The sequence below is a fragment of the Haliotis rubra genome, unplaced genomic scaffold, assembly GCF_003918875.1.
Source record: "Haliotis rubra isolate DU_JTF1 unplaced genomic scaffold, ASM391887v1 Scf110, whole genome shotgun sequence".
NCBI classification, from domain to species: domain Eukaryota; kingdom Metazoa; phylum Mollusca; class Gastropoda; order Lepetellida; family Haliotidae; genus Haliotis; species Haliotis rubra.
Genome location: NW_025765004.1, coordinates 1,032,541 through 1,049,428, shown reverse-complemented (window position 1 = coordinate 1,049,428; position 16,888 = coordinate 1,032,541). Strand labels below are relative to the sequence as shown.

At 41.9% G+C, this 16,888-nt stretch overlaps 1 long non-coding RNA gene across 2 annotated transcripts in view; it reads right to left on the bottom strand.

The window, feature by feature from the left end:
• LOC124286533 overlaps positions 1-15,175 on the bottom strand; it is a 105,904-nt gene extending 90,729 nt beyond the window's left edge. For both annotated transcript variants that reach the window (XR_006901059.1, XR_006901058.1), the window contains exon 1: positions 14,949-15,175. This is a non-coding gene — a long non-coding RNA (uncharacterized LOC124286533). The remainder of the gene's footprint in view (positions 1-14,948) is intronic.
• Positions 15,176-16,888: the final 1,713 nt, after the last annotated feature.

The window sequence follows — 16,888 nt, the reverse complement described above, 5'->3', positions numbered from 1 at the left end:
AGACTTGTATCTTCTTCACATGCTGCTGTACATAATAAGTCTAGAAACCGAAATACATTTTGGTTTTTGTTCTTGGAATTTATCGCTGCAAGTGATTCCCTGCCAAGCATAATATGCAGTGATCACAAACACAGCCCATACTGTCTCCCTATTAATTGGCTATCACACAAATGCTTCCTTTCACCAGCTCCTCCAGCCTGCATGAGAACTGGACCTCCTGTTGCACCTTGTATAGGACATGAAGGAAATTCTGTAGGACAGACTATATATTTCTCACATGACTAATTATAAATGGGGTACAAATTTTCATTTTGACTCTGCTTATCTATGGTAGATCTTGACATTCTAAGCTGCAGTTCCACAAGGGTCTGTCGATCACCTCCTGGCTGTAGGAAATGTGCTGCAGCTCTTGTGCTGCCTTATCAGGCCCCATCTCTCCTCTGCCTCAACCCCTCTCACACTCCACTACATACCAACACATTGATGCTTACACTACACAACACTTTCAAACAAAATAAACTCTCCTGTCTGATGGCACAGATGAAGTATGCATGAAGATTATTTCTCCTAGGAAGGTTGGTTGCTACAGGTTATTATTGCCAAAAGGACGTATTTGCATACATTTGAGGCTTGTAGATTTGCTGGAATTAAATGTCACCAAAAATGGTGGAGCTCCGTTGCTGAGCAAATGTTTTGACTTTCCAACTATTTGATATCTGCTTCTCTTTATCTGTTAGTTGACCGTCTGGCATTTGGATGCTTTAAAACATGCTTTCAAAATTTATGTCACATGTGACATCTAGCAACACGCTGCAAGCTAACCTTTCCAGCAAGCTGTCCATACTGAAACCAATCAAACACATCAGCATCAGTCCTAATGGAGCATGCCCCTATCACTTGCATCAAGAATTAGACACATGTCATAGCCAGCTACAAAACAACAGATAAATAACCTGACCTTTCCATAGTATTAACTGTCTGACCCTTCCACTATAATATTCCTACTTTGTAATCTACACCAGCAACAATTACCAGTAAAATGGCAGTTTTAGTCAATTATACACGTTCACCAATTACTGCATCAAATATCATTATGACTGGTGGATGAAATACTTGACTAAAGAGAAAGATAATTATAGCGACTAAATGAGACAGAGCAGCCTGTTCATATAGCAAGTCAGTAGTGATAGCCAGAAATCCCATAACAAGTGTGTAGCTATCAAGAAGCTGTACGTCCGCCTTATGAAGTGTGTAGCTATCCAGAAGTGGTATGTCGACCTAATGAAGTTTTGCCATCAAGAAGCTGAAGGTTGGCCTTAAAAAGATAGTAGGTATGAAGTAGCTGAAGGTCAGCCTAATGAAGCGTGTAGCTATCAACTAGCTGCTGCTCAGGCCTTGCACGAAGGCTAGTCAGCCATAGTTTATCCTATGGTCACTGGTTGGTACCTTCGCAGTCAGAGAGAATCTAACAGCCATTTGGTAGCATCCTGTCAGCTGTCCTCAGTCACAGTGTTGCCAGGCCAAGTATACTCAGTCCTTGTAGCATATACACTGAGTGGTACCAAAGCAGTTAACATCTGAAATGTAGTCCAGTCATGACTATAAGATCACCTAATACACATCCACTGTGTACATATGATCATGTTCCATGGTGCACATGCATGTGGGAAACCTTCCTGAAGATGTGTTACCTGATGACTGCCAGCCTTGTCAATGTCCACTCACGACACTACTCGGTAGATTAATGGTTTTGAACCTCCTTCACTCCCACTTAAAAACGACCAGAAAAACTTGTCTCTGACAGTATTAGAGACAGAATCCAGTAAAAAGTGAGTCTATAACAGTAAAGATGACAGAGCATGTGAACACAGTAAATCCAATCTGTTGAACCAGCTGTCTACAAACATATTGGTATCCCCAGGCATCTGGTGCCCATAGCAATCCAGAACCTTGCACCACACATACAAGTCACACTCTCTTGTCTTCTAGGGTCACTTACAAAATCTACATAACTCAACTTTTTTCTTCTCTCAGAAATACAACATATATATTCAGTTTTTTCCCCCCAAATGAGACAGTTTATTTCCTTTAAAATAAGCCCGTACAGTCCTCAGATGTTGAGCAAATTGAAGTTATCAAGTCAAGAAAGTTAAAATTTGTTTCCTGGCTCCTTTTTTCTGGTCCAGACAAGGTGGCAGGCTACTTACAGATTCAACTTGGTAAAACAAATGTAGTATTTTCAACTTGTGGAATAGAAAACTGGTGTTTCTTAGTATTCATATAGTTTGCCACTGAACAGTTTTTTCCTCCAGATGTGAACCACCATTGGAAGGTCAGACAAAGATGTCTGGTACATTCCATGTTATATGTTTATGCTCACATGCTGCAGTGATATTGCAACCATCCTTGGAAAACAACTAGAAGTATAAAATGGAGTGCTGGCTCCTGGAAGATCGCAAGACCTCAGTGTAATAGTCAAAGAACATTGATGGCAACAAGTAAAACATTTGGGTTGGAAGTTTGAGGATAAAAACAGGATAATTCTGCCTCATCAATTTCAACAACCAAAGTTGAGAAGTGATGACAATACAATAACACTAGTACTTTCTTTGGGTTATTATCTTCTATAGAAAGTTTCAACTCTCTCACTTGTTTATCTTATGAAGCTTTCATGAATAATAACAACAATCACATTGCTACTACCATGAGTCACAAGCCATTGCTACAAGGGCCCTTAAGGGTGTTTCAGTATATCAAACTAATGCTGTACTGCAACTGACCATGTCCTGATGGCAATACATACATGTCAAAGTTAAATACCAACATCAATGCTGTGCAACCCTACAGACATTAACGGCATTTATGATGTAGATGTAGAAATACCATTACCAATTTACAAAATACACAGTGCTAAGTGACATTCATTCGGATTTTGTTTGTCAATACATATCCAATTTCTATCAGAAGTACCTGCCTTAAGATTGCCCACAGGTCTGTCTTAAGGGTATTGACACATATTTCTAATGTCTGTCCAATAAAAGAAAGACATCTTGTGTCAAGGTCACAGTACAGTTGTGTCATCTAATCCTTGTTTAATCATTCCCATCATGCCATCCAGGGTAAGAAGCAGTACTTGAAGCATGATGTAACCTAAAGATTAAAGCATGACCTCTTACTCTCCGGGCAGATGCTGTCCACTAGATCATGGACGATCCCAAAAATGTAACTTGCAAGTACTGGTACCTTACCCTTGCAATCGTAAAGTTTAAGTATCTTAACTATGGAAATATTATTGTAATGTGCAGTTGCCCCCGGTAGCTGCCCCTTACTGCTGCACACCTACAAAAGTATTACCAGCTGCTATGGGGTCCTTGTAGTCAGGATAATTAGCTACATTTTTCAGTTTTATGCCATGATCATATCCCAGAATCACTGAGGTCCTATTTATCCACATGAGGTGTCCACTTCTAGGGCCCTCCTTTAAAAAAACATCACAAAAATGTAGATGCAATGAATAAAGCTGTGACAACACATGTTCCTTTTGTGTTGCAGAGAAGCTGCAAGTTACCATGACACAGCATGGATGGATGTTGCAGAGAAGCTGCAAGTTACCATGATACAGCATGGATGGATGTTGCAGAGAAGCTGCAAGTTACCATGATACAGCATGGATGGATGTTGCAGAGAAGCTGCAAGTTACCATGACACAGCATGGATGGATGTTGCAGAGAAGCTGCAAGTTACCATGATACAGCATGGATGGATGTTGCAGAGAAGCTGCAAGTTACCATGATACAGCATGGATGGATGTTGCAGAGAAGCTGCAAGTTACCATGACACAGCATGGGTGGATGTTGCAGAGAAGCTGCAAGTTACCATGACACAGCATGGATGGATGTTGCAGAGAAGCAAGTTACCATGATACAACATGGATGGATGTTGCAGAGAAGCTGCAAGTTACCATGATACAGCATGGATGGATGTTGCAGAGAAGCTGCAAGTTACCATGATACAGCATGGATGGATGTTGCAGAGAAGCTGCAAGTTACCATGATACAGCATGGATGGATGTTGCAGAGAAGCTGCAAGTTACCATGATACAGCATGGATGGATGTTGCAGAGAAGCTGCAAGTTACCATGATACAGCATGGATGGATGTTGCAGAGAAGCTGCAAGTTACCATGACACAGCATGGGTGGATGTTGCAGAGAAGCTGCAAGTTACCATGACACAGCATGGATGGATGTTGCAGAGAAGCTGCAAGTTACCATGACACAGCATGGATGGATGTTGCAGAGAAGCTGCAAGTTACCATGACACAGCATGGATGGATGTTGCAGAGAAGCTGCAAGTTACCATGACACAGCATGGGTGGATGTTGCAGAGAAGCTGCAAGTTACCATGACACAGCATGGATGGATGTTGCAGAGAAGCTGCAAGTTACCATGACACAGCATGGATGGACTGGTGGGGATATCAATGCGGATTAGAAAGCTTTCTCAACTTTGACCTCATTACTTCATCTGTGTAAGGAAAGAGACCACGAGGTAATTGGTCAATTACTTCACTAACTTAAAGCTTTACTTGGCTTCTGTATGAGGAACTTTTTGCGTTGTGCTGTATGTGCATACATATATTAAATAGAGAAATTGATGCAGGTTTCAAGCTATCTCAAACAGCCATCTCTTAGAAATAATGACAAAAGCAATAATCGTTCACAAAGCCATAATGTCTTCTAAAAATTAGGTGGCAGTGTCCCAAGGCAAGCCTGGCATGCAAGGGAGTACGGTGCCTGCCTGGCTTGCTGGTCCAGCTGGCACGGCCTGGAGACTAGCTCCACCTCCAGACAAGACAATCTCTCCACAGAGACTCTCTCTAATGCTTTTCACAGACAGTTTCTACTATGATTTCCATGTTAAATTAATCCCAATTAAATAATTCATCCTTCTGAAACATATAAAGTTTAAATTATGTTGAAATAACCCTCCCCACTCCCCCTTTTATATAATTCACTGATAATTTCCTTTTTCTGATTATGTTGAAGACAGTCATTACAACAGTGATGCTCCATGGCACCTCTGTTAACTACTAGCTTTCAATGTGTTTGCTCTCTACTGGAAAACCCTAAATTCAATTAGACATCTAAAATGTCAATGGTTTTGCATCTTTTATTGTAAATATCTTTGCCATTAATCAGTCATCACTGGTATGAGGTTTCTTTCAAGAGTTTAAAGTATGTCCCTAAATGCTCCACAGGTCCATCATTATTTCTGTGGTAAAGGTGATAGGACACTAACATGTGTATTGCCATCACTCGGTAACATTAGCTAGTCATTTGTTCTAAAGGACTGTCATGCAGCATATCAGAGATATATCTAAGATCTCAACTAAATGGCTAGGGCAGGAAAACTGGAAGATGTCACTGTACTCAAATGGTGAGGAATGCTTAACCAACCAACCAAACAACGAAACAACCAAGAGCTGGGTGGAAGGCTGGAGCTAGACCCTGCATGCTGGTCTTGTGGGGGGAACGTTTGAGATCATGAGGCCACACTACAGGGGCCTTTGATGTCAGTGAGCTGTGTTGGATCAGGGATGCCATGACCTGTATCTCTGTTGATTCAATGTGGTTTGTTGGATGTAAGCCATCTTCTAACAACTTTAACAACAAGATACTAACTTCAAAACCATTAAAGTAATGATTAGTTTGAAATAATTAGCAATCTTCAAAGTATCATGATCTTAGAGAGCTGTACGGATGGGAAGTATGACATTGAAGTTTCCATCAATATCACAAACAGAATAGCATTGAATGTGTCTGCCAAATTGTACATTTGAGGATCATGGCTTTCAAAAGTTGTCCAGGGAATAACAGCCCAAGTCAATTATCAACATGGGATTCATTAACCATAGCAAGGGGATGTTCATTGCTTCACAATGAACTTCATTACTTCCTGCAATCTAATTTCTCTTGATAATCTAAAATCAATTTCCAACATATATCTCTATGCTAAGAGGTAAAAAGATAGATTACAGGCTCAGCCAAAAACATATACAAAAGACTCAACATGGCTGAACAAGGGAGGGGAACTCATACAATACACACTCATGCCATTTTGTATCCATACATGACTTCACAAAACTTGTGCCACAATTTGTCTGGATGTGTACATGACTTCACAATACTTGTGCCACAATGTCTTGATACATAACTGACCTCCATCAATGGTATTAACATATGTCCTGGAATATCTACATCAAAACAATGACTTTACCAAGCTGTTTACAAGACACTGAGGTATAAATAAGCAAGAAAAGTCCAATCCTCACCGCCACCTGGTTGGCCAGCCAATATTATTCAATAACTGAAGGAGTAAATTATTGACAGGGTGGTTACCGATCAGGGTTGTGATAGATAGCAATGACAGTTGGAACAGACACTGACAACGACATCAATGTACACAGTATGACTGTAAAGGGCACACCTATAGCTGACAGTACAGGGCACACCTACAGCTGACTGTACGAGGCACACCTACAGCTAACAGTACAGGGCACACCTACAGCAAACAGTACAAGGCAAGCCTACAGCTGACAGTACAGATGCACACCTACAGCTGACAGTACAAGGCACACCTACAGCTGACTGTACGAGGCACACCTACAGCTGATAGTACAAGGCACACCTACAGCTGACAGTACAAGGCACACCTACAGCTGACAGTACAAGGCACACCTACAGCTGATAGTACAAGGCACACCTACAGCTGACAGTACAAGGCACACCCACAGCTGACAGTACAAGGCACACCTACAGCTGACAGTACAGGGTATGCCTACAGCTGACAGTACAAGGCACACCTACAGCTGACAGTACAAGGCACACCTACAGCTGACAGTACAGGGCATGCCTACAGCTGATAGTACAGTGACATGCCTACAGCTGATAGTACAAGGCACACCTACAGCTGATAGTACAGGGCATGCCTACAGCTGACAGTACAAGGCACACCTACAGCTGATAGTACAAGGCACACCTACAGTTGATAGTACAGGGCACACCTACAGCTGACAGTACAAGGCACACCTACAGCTGATAGTACAAGGCACACCTACAGTTGATAGTACAGGGCACACCTACAGCTGACAATACAAGGTACACCTACAGCTGACAGTACAAGGTACATCTAAAGTTGACAGTACAAGGTACACCTACAGCTGACAGTACAAGGTACATCTAAAGTTGACAGTACAAGGTACACCTACAGCTGACAATACAAGGTACACCTACAGTTGACAGTACAAGGTACACCTACAGTTGACAGTACAGGGGAACACCTACAGCTGACAGTACAAGGTACACCTACAGTTGACAGTACAAGGTACACCTACAGCTGACAATACAAGGTACACCTACAGCTGACAGTACAAGGTACACCTACAGCTGACAGTACAAGGTACACCTACAGCTGACAGTACAAGGTACACCTACAGTTGACAGTACAAGGTACACCTACAGCTGACAGTACAAGGTACACCTACAGCTGACAGTACAAGGTACATCTAAAGTTGACAGTACAGGCTGACAATACAAGGTACACCTACAGCTGACAGTACAGGGTACACCTACAGTTGACAGTACAAGGTACACCTACAGCTGACAGTACAAGGTACGCCTACAGTTGACAGTACACGGTACACCAACAGCTGACAATACAAGGTACACCTACTGCTGACAGTACAAGGTACACCTACAGTAGACAGTACAGGGGAACACCTAAGGATGTAACTGTACAGGGTATATCAACAGCTGACTGTACAGGATGTGACAACAGCTGACTGTACAGGATATGACAACAGCTGACTGTACAGGGTGTGACAACAGCTGACTGTACAGGATGTGACAACAGCTGACTGGACAGGGTGTGACAACAGCTGACTGGACAGGGTGTGACAACAGCTGACTGTACAGGATGTGACAACTGCTGACTGTACAGGGTATAACAACAGCTGACTTTACAGGACGTGACAACTGCTGACTGTACAGGGTGTGACAACTGCTGACTGTACAGGATGTGACAACTGCTGACTGTACAGGATGTGACAACTGCTGACTGTACAGGGTGTGACAACAGCTGACTGGACAGGGTGTGACAACAGCTGTATGGGACATATCTACAGCTGAGTGTACAGAGTGTGACAATACTGCTGAATGGACATGTAGTCACTCACTACACAGCCATCTACACACTGCCTACAATAACTTCCTTCCCTCCATATTGTGCATTACACATGACACAAGATATCACTGCCCATCTCTACTACTTCATTTACTATACATACAACACACCAAAGGGAGACATATACCTACATGGTCGCGCTTTCTAGGTGAAGCAGTTTAGAACAATCTAAACAGTTGTTCTATTATTATAATGCTTATACACAAAAATATCTGAGGTTACAATTACCGTATCACTCACTGGAGCATGCACATCTAATGTCATAACAGGTGTGCTGCTTGCGAGGATATCAGAAGCTATTATCTAGGCCCAACAATATACTTCACCGCAGCTGCTCAGTCAGACACTTGTATGTTATTTATAAAGAACAGCTACAATGCATTCCTGATTCAGTTACAGCTTCTTAACATGAGATAGCAAGAAATATTGTTATAAAGTGTGCCATAATATTTTGAAATGTTACAATGTTTGATCAATATCTGAACCTCTGACTGAACCAAGCTTTGATCTTGAATGATATGTCATAACATCTTCACCAATTCATCCATGACACTAGTCAATCATCTAACTGGACAACGCATGTTTACTGGGAGACACTGGCCAATATTTGTATTCAATTACATAACACATCAGCTTCTACTTAAGTTGATAGAAACAGTCACTTTCAGAGTAACAGAAGATATGACTAGAATCAATGGCAATAATCTTCAAAGGGATCCAAGCGTTTAACTCAAACAATCTGCATATTTTCATACCAGTCCATCTATAATCTATATTTTTCATCCAAGCACAGATGGAATCCTGCATTTCTGGTCACTCCCAACAAAAATGAAAAAGATTTTATTTTTGACACATTCAGATCAATATCTGATTCTCCCAAGTCAGACAAGGCAAACACACATCCCAAACTATTATCAATTCCTGACATATCTTGCGGGGACTGTCTCTGTTGATAAGGAGGCCAAGTGGTCTTACATCAGGGCAAATAAGAATAAATGAACTGTCCAAGGCCTCTCACTACACCACAATGCTAACCATCCACCCAGAATTGTTGGTCATACCCCTCACCACAATGCAGCCCATCCACCCTCAATTGTTGGTCATACCCCTCAACACAATGCTGCCCATCCACCCAGAATTGTTGGTCATACCCCTCCACACAATGCAGCCCATCCACCCTGAATTGTTGGGCATACCCATCACCACAATGCTGACCATCCACCCTGAATTGTTGGGCATACCCATCACCACAATGCTGACCATCCACCCAGAATTGTTGGGCATACCCATCACCACAATGCTGACCACCCACCACCACAATGCTGACCACCCACCCTGAATTGTTGGGCATACCCATCACCACAATGCTGACCATCCACCCTGAATAGTTGGGCATACCCCTCACCACAATGCTGACCACCCACCCTGAATTGTTGGGCATACCCATCACCACAATGCTGACCATCCACCCTGAATAGTTGGGCATACCCATCACCACAATGCAGCCCATCCATCCTAAATTGTCGGGCATACCCATCACCACAATGCAGCCCATCCACCCTCAATTGTTGGGCATACCCATCACCACAATGCAGCCCATCCACCCTCAATTGTTGGGCATACCCATCACCACAATGCTGACCATCCACCCAGAATCGTCATGTGTGCCCCTCACTACACTACAATGCTCACTAGATGTTATTATTCCTCATTCATATTTATGAATACAGCTCCATATATATTTGCAACACTGTATACATTTTGTTCATGTTACATAAACACTTATAGTCTGAAGTTTTCAAATGTGTTGTGGAATTTTATATTATTCACTTAAGATCAGTATTTTTCCAGATGGTCACAAGTTAAGGAGTGATTAAAATATGGCCCATGCATATTCAATAGCACACATAACCTACATTGTCAGAAGAAATTTGAAAAGTGACTGCTCTGACTTTGTGTTTATAAGTCCACATGATCCATGTGTTATTTGACAATGTTTTGGAACACAGTAAGTTTGTTGTCATGGTTGAGCACCATTAAAGTCGGTCCTGAACTGACTACAACTGTTGTGGCCTTAGCTCTGTGCCGGCTGGAGATCACTGAATCATGGCTAAACTGTCAACACCAATAAAGCATTCTCAAAATGCATAATAGTTCACAGGCTTGGGACCACTCAACCACAACATCAGAGGTCTTGCCATTTAAAGTATGCCATCAGACAGAATTTCAAAGATGCAATAAAGCCATTCTGTTCAGGTCAGATGGCCACTTTCTAACACATTGCATGAGAACATAATAACCTCTGAAATCCCAAGCTGTTGCATTGGGGGAAGGGGTGGTTGGGGGAGAAAGGGATAAGAGTCAACAGCTGGGAGGGGGAGGGAGGGAAAAGACTTGCACACAGGGGAGTGCTGCCCAGATATTCACCAACATCAGCCAACTAACTACACTGCTAAAACACCCCAACATGACAGACTGCAACAGTAAATATCTCAGCATTCTGCTGGGTCCCACATGAGATGAATATTAATGGCATAGCTTATATGGAGATAATTCATGAGGGAGGTGATGGAGTGGAGGGGTGTGACTCTGCATACCTTTGCCACAAGGTATGAAGTAGAACTATAGGGGAGGTCAGCAGGGCATGGAGTCCCATCCCTTTCATCACCCACACCAACCTCCTCTGACATCTGGGCAAACACACACTCTACTGGACCCTAAAGGGACACTGGCCCCACATGCACACACATTCCAAACACAGCTCTACTGGACCCTAAGGGGACACTGGACCCACATACACACACATTCCAAACACAGATCTACTGGACCCTAAGGGGACACTGGCCCCACATACACACACATTCCAAACACAGCTCTACTGGACCCTAAGGGGACACTGGCCCCACATTCCAAACACAGATCTACTGGACCCTAATGGGACACTGGCCCCACATACACACACATTCCAAACACAGCTCTACTGGACCCTAAGGGGACACTGGCCCCACATACACACACATTCCAAACACAGCTCTACTGGACCCTAAGGGGACACTGGCCCCACATACACACACATTCCAAACACACACTGACATAGTCCACCAGTTTCTTGTGTTGTTGAACATTATATCATTTTAGCAGCCTTCAACAGAAATGTAAGGGACAAGCCATTATACACAATTACATGTCAAACTTAACATTCTTCCACATGACCTGGTATAATAATCAGTAATATCAGAGACCGTATATTGGTATATGGTCTCTGGTAATATTCATGAAAATAAACATTAAACACTCTTTTCAACTGTCACTTTTCAAACCATGCACAAACTATGTAATAGACTTATGTAGGATATTTATTTGTTCGTCAGGAGTCTGGTGAAATATTTTCTGCTTCTAACCATGTGTTTTGAGTACTGGATATTTCAGTGACATAAAAAACTGACGTCCTATCATCACTCTGGGGATTCTTACACTTATCTTTTATGAGTCAGACAGTGATAACCATCATAAATTATTAGTGTTGATTTATTACATAGCTATATTTGAATATATTGAAAGGTGTCTCTTTTGCAAGATTTGAAGACAATCTGATTTCTGAGATCTGAACACGCCAAACTTCAAAGAGGTTCTGTGCTGTCTCTGTATAAACCAACCCTGCATGTGTAAAAGGAGCGACTTTTGTCAGGTCTTGCGTGGCATGGAACATGGCAAAGGCAGGGAAGCCAGAGCGTTACACCTTGCACAACCACCGCAAAACAAACACATTCTGATAAGAAACACACAATAATACCTCAATACCAGAAACAGGAGAGGGGCAACTAGCTGAGAGGACTGATAACATCTTGGTCTATCCTCATATCTGCAGTTATATAGGAACATTGGCTTTGATGAAATTCACCAAGTTGTGGTTCCATGTAACCAGAGCCCAGATAGAAATCTCTCCTGTTTCAGGGAGTGTTTCCCTGAAAGACTTTGTTCTAAAGTCTAACTACATCACACAATGCTTCCAAGAATAGGCAGAGAGAGATTCCTAGTGTATTTATTGGCAGATAGATAACATAAAAAATGCACCCCAAAAATGGAAAGACATTTGCAGTTAAATAACATTGTACAGACTGTATATGCCTAATGTGTACATTCAGCCCCTAATCTGTTCTAGATAACATCACTGTTCTAAAATGTTGCAAAAACAAATGATGATAAGAACCCATATCAACCAAATCTGTGGTAACATTGCCCATTCTGATCTGAAATACCTGAAACCATGTACAACTCACCATTTCCATTTGCAAAACGTACATGGTTTCAGGTATTTCTAACAGTTTCTTATAATATGACCTTTCTTCTTGAATAATACCCTCCCAATGCTACAGATTTTGTATTCAGTCGGCTCTGTATAAACTCTAGCTGCAAATAGTGAAGGCAACTGCACCACTCTGCCCTTGTGCTTCTCAGACAAGAGGAAAAAACAGTGAATGTATGATTTATAGAATAGAGTGAGTGATAAACACATCAACGGCTCCTTTCATTGTTTGCTAATGTTCATCAGGTATGTATTACCTTGCTCTTCTAATCGCTTGCTGTGTTCTGTGGTCTACCCAACTGTATGGGTTATGTCTGGAGTGGCATGTCTATCAGGAGCAACAAATACTTGTACATTAGACTGATGACAGCCACACACTTCATAGAAATGGTATTATCTGGATTCAATTTATTTACGTTCATCATGAGGTCATGTGCGAGAGGGTTTAGGCCTGCCATGCACCTATGCACAATTTGTATCCATCAGTTGATGTATTCAGCAGCCCCTTGATGAGACAAGAAAGAACTGTGGGTTTCATTGTTACAGCAAACAAGTGATATTAATTTTGCAACTATTTAAGCATTTTCATTTATTTTTTTATGTTCCCCTTGAATGCTAAGTTTCAGGTATAAGAAAAATTTGAACTGATTTACTGAGACAAAAGACAATTTAAAAAATGAAGTTAAGCATAAAATATAACATTCTGATGAATAAGAAGTGATACAGCCATCCTTTCTGGTTTTTCCTATTACAGATAAGAAAATATACATTTTCAAAAGATGCAAGGAAATACACTTTAAACAGTATCTTGTAATCTCAACTAACAAAAGAAATGTTCTCATATCACATGTAAATTATGTACTTTCAATAGCCTTGTAAAAACACCTCCAGACTCAAACAATACTTTTCTAATGCATTAGGACCTAACATGCTTTAAGCAAGCATGTAAACAGAAGATATTAAACATTCAATTTGGTCAATAAGAACATTTAATACCAGCATATGTCTGCTTTATTAATTTGTATCGAATCAAAATGTTTTATATTGGAAAAGTCAATAAAATGGAATTTCGTGATAATACGCATGTTTGATTTATTAACACACAATGTTAACTGTGATGTATTGAACACACTGCATGAGTTGTGGGGTAATTTTGATGAGATGAGCGCGGAAAACATTAACCTAAATCTATGTAATTCCTCTGGCTACTATTCTGGTGAAGGCTGCTATATATCCGCGAAATATACATGTAAACATAATTGGCAGAATGTCTGCTTCTAGTTAGACAGGAGAAGTTTATTTTAGTGCTGTTACGAGTGACTTCTCGCCTCGCATACCATGGCAAGAGCTGGTAAAGCCTAAAAGCAGACCTGCATACAATAACACTTTCTGCCCAAACTCTCTTTGAGGTTGGCGATAATATTTCGGCGCTATGCGAGATTCTGAAACCGTTATCTGACCGTCGACTTCTTTTTACGTCTGGGGAGTTTTTACTGAAAATTGATATCTTCATCCGTTGAAAAACAACACGACATTCACTAAACTTTCTCGGAGCCTTCGTTTTCACATCGGCCTGGTTGGTTGTCGAGATTGTCAATAAGGTTTTTTAGGGCATATGCCAGTTAGTCCGAATAGGTGGGTGCTAAATCAGCATCGGAAGTGCTTGATATGCGGGAGGAACTGTACAAAACCTACTGGTATCACGGCTTCTGACCCAAGGCTCGGGTTTCTACAGTGCCACGGAACAGAGTTTGGAATCCCGCGGCCTGACCTCTCTATACAGCCTGCACCTACGGCGACATTCCGTACGGAAACCATTTCCACGTTCGTTGCTTATGTGTCTGAACAATGCTCGACTTGATCTCAATGAACTGGTCTTTTATTGACCGGCTTGCGTGATTGGAGATGCATACACCAGTCTGAATCAATCAATTAACTACTCACTGTCTTTAGTTCGTATACAAAATATTTGCCTGTTGAGCACACTGATATAACTCCACGAAAACATGGAAGTAATTTCCATATGCTTCAGTTTCATAGTTCCTCCGCCCCTTTCATAATCTATACGCAGTGCAAACACGCCGCGATGCTACAATACTCTACTTCATTCACAAGGTAAACCATCATAGTACTACGATTCATACACGGACTCTATTGAAAGTAAGACAACCTCACTTTGCAATTTGAAAGTGTAGGTTTCGGATTAATGTAGTGTCCTCTGTACCACTACTCCCCATACCTTGTTACGAGTCAACAAAGCGTGAAGAGGCATTGATTATTCCCCAATACAATACAAGTAGGACTCGAGGGCTAAGGAATTACACACTGCCCCCGGCGGCACATGTGTCAAATCTAGCGTATAGCAGACGAATCTATGCACAGAGAGCAGACGTTCACTTACCGCATAATCCAAACAGGAATAACAGTCCAATAATAAAAGTCCCCCGCGCCATTTTTGTAGAAAATGTTATCTCCTATATCCTCATAGAGTTTCCTTTGGAAACGCGCGGGGAACTCACAAAACAGACTTGATATCTTCGAGGCGAAAACTTCTTGGCCCCTCACTACTATGAACGCATTTGAAATGTTTTCGCGCACTGAGCTGCCAAGTCTCGCTCCACTTCTCGCAAACTCTGGCCTCAGGTGTCGTTGGCCAATCGCCGCTCGTGTTTTCGTTTGTCTGAACCAAAATCCCGTGAACTATGAACCAAAATGTCTGCGCCCAAAGCGAGCATGCATTTGTTTACATCGTTATAGCGGGTCATAACAGTAAACTTCACTATATAGCATGTACCGTTTGCAGACGAATTCACAGGCCATGAAATAACAGTAACACTCACACCATTGTACCTTTCGGGGAGGCGTGCCATAAACGCAGCGAGGACGACAGCTGATTACTTAACGATTGTTAATGAAACACGCCCATCAATTATTCATTACTTTTTAAAGATTTTCGGGAAAAACAGAGACAAAAATAACTGTATGCTAGTAACAACTACCTACTGCAAATATTGTGACACGTGTTTATATACCAGTTATCTTTGTCGTCGTAACTAAAGAGGGTATAAGCAAATACATATTCTCTGTGCCTCAGGCAACAGCAATTATGGAGTTAAACCATACATCGGAATCGCCTCTGCCTTCTGATTTTAAAATCAGAGACCAGTTACTGTATCTATAGCGACATTTTTACTTTTGTCATCATGTAAACTTAATACATGGGTAATTACTTTAGGCCAACGACGCATACACCAAATATTTTCATATAACCATCCTTCTGATGACATGTTTACTGTGACCTTGACGCCTGTTTAGTTTTCCTGCACATTATTTGGCATATGCAGATGGTTTATCACAGTTATTTAAGAAACACCACACACATGGCTGATCAAGGAATTAGACTATATATTGTAGACTAAATTCTGTGAAGGTTTATATCTCTCAAATTAAGTTTCAATGTCTGTATTAGATGGGAGGTGTGTTCATTTCACTGCCTGGCGCTACTCAAAATGAACACACTGAGGCTGCACGGAGAGGCTGAGTTGCGGCAGACATCGCCGGCTGTGTTGATGAGGCGAGGATGCACACCGCGGCGCTGACATTTGCTGGTCGCCATAATGTGTAAGTGTATACGACTGGGATATGTGTATATATCGTTGTGTTCCAAGAAACTGCAAGCAGCCACCCCCACGCACCAGTCTGTTGGTTTGTCAACAACGACAATCGTTTATAAATTGGCTGGCCTATTGGCAGGGTATCAACTAAATACAAGCCCCGTCACATGTTAATCCCTGTATCTATACGTACAGTCACTTTACGACATGTTGCGGGGCCCACAATCTGGCCAGGAAGAGAGAGGGCTCGCTTGTATGCTGGGCTTCGATAACATAGACACGACGACTCGTTAATGTGTCGCTCGTGTATTACCGGGCGCTCTTTGTCTTGTCTAATTACAAGGTAAGATCACTGGTACCCCGGTAACCAGGTGTAAATTGTGCGAACAGAGACTCCAACACCTGACAGGTAATACATTATCGATAGAATAAGTCCTGACTCTGATGTAATAATCCGCCACCATGACAGGCATACATCCAGCCTGATAGTCTCAGTAACCGTGACACAAAGTCTTCGGATACGCAGGGCAATTCACATCATATTCAATAACACACGGATTTGCGTGCAATTTAGCCCACTGAGTGTTAGCACACGAGCGGAACGGTGCCATACCTGAGATCAATGCAGTTAGATAATTAACGCAGGTGTTAATTAGGAGCGGTGGTCAAACACTGCACGGTCCCCAACAGGTGGCGTATTATCTCACAGTCGCACGAGCCTGTCCCC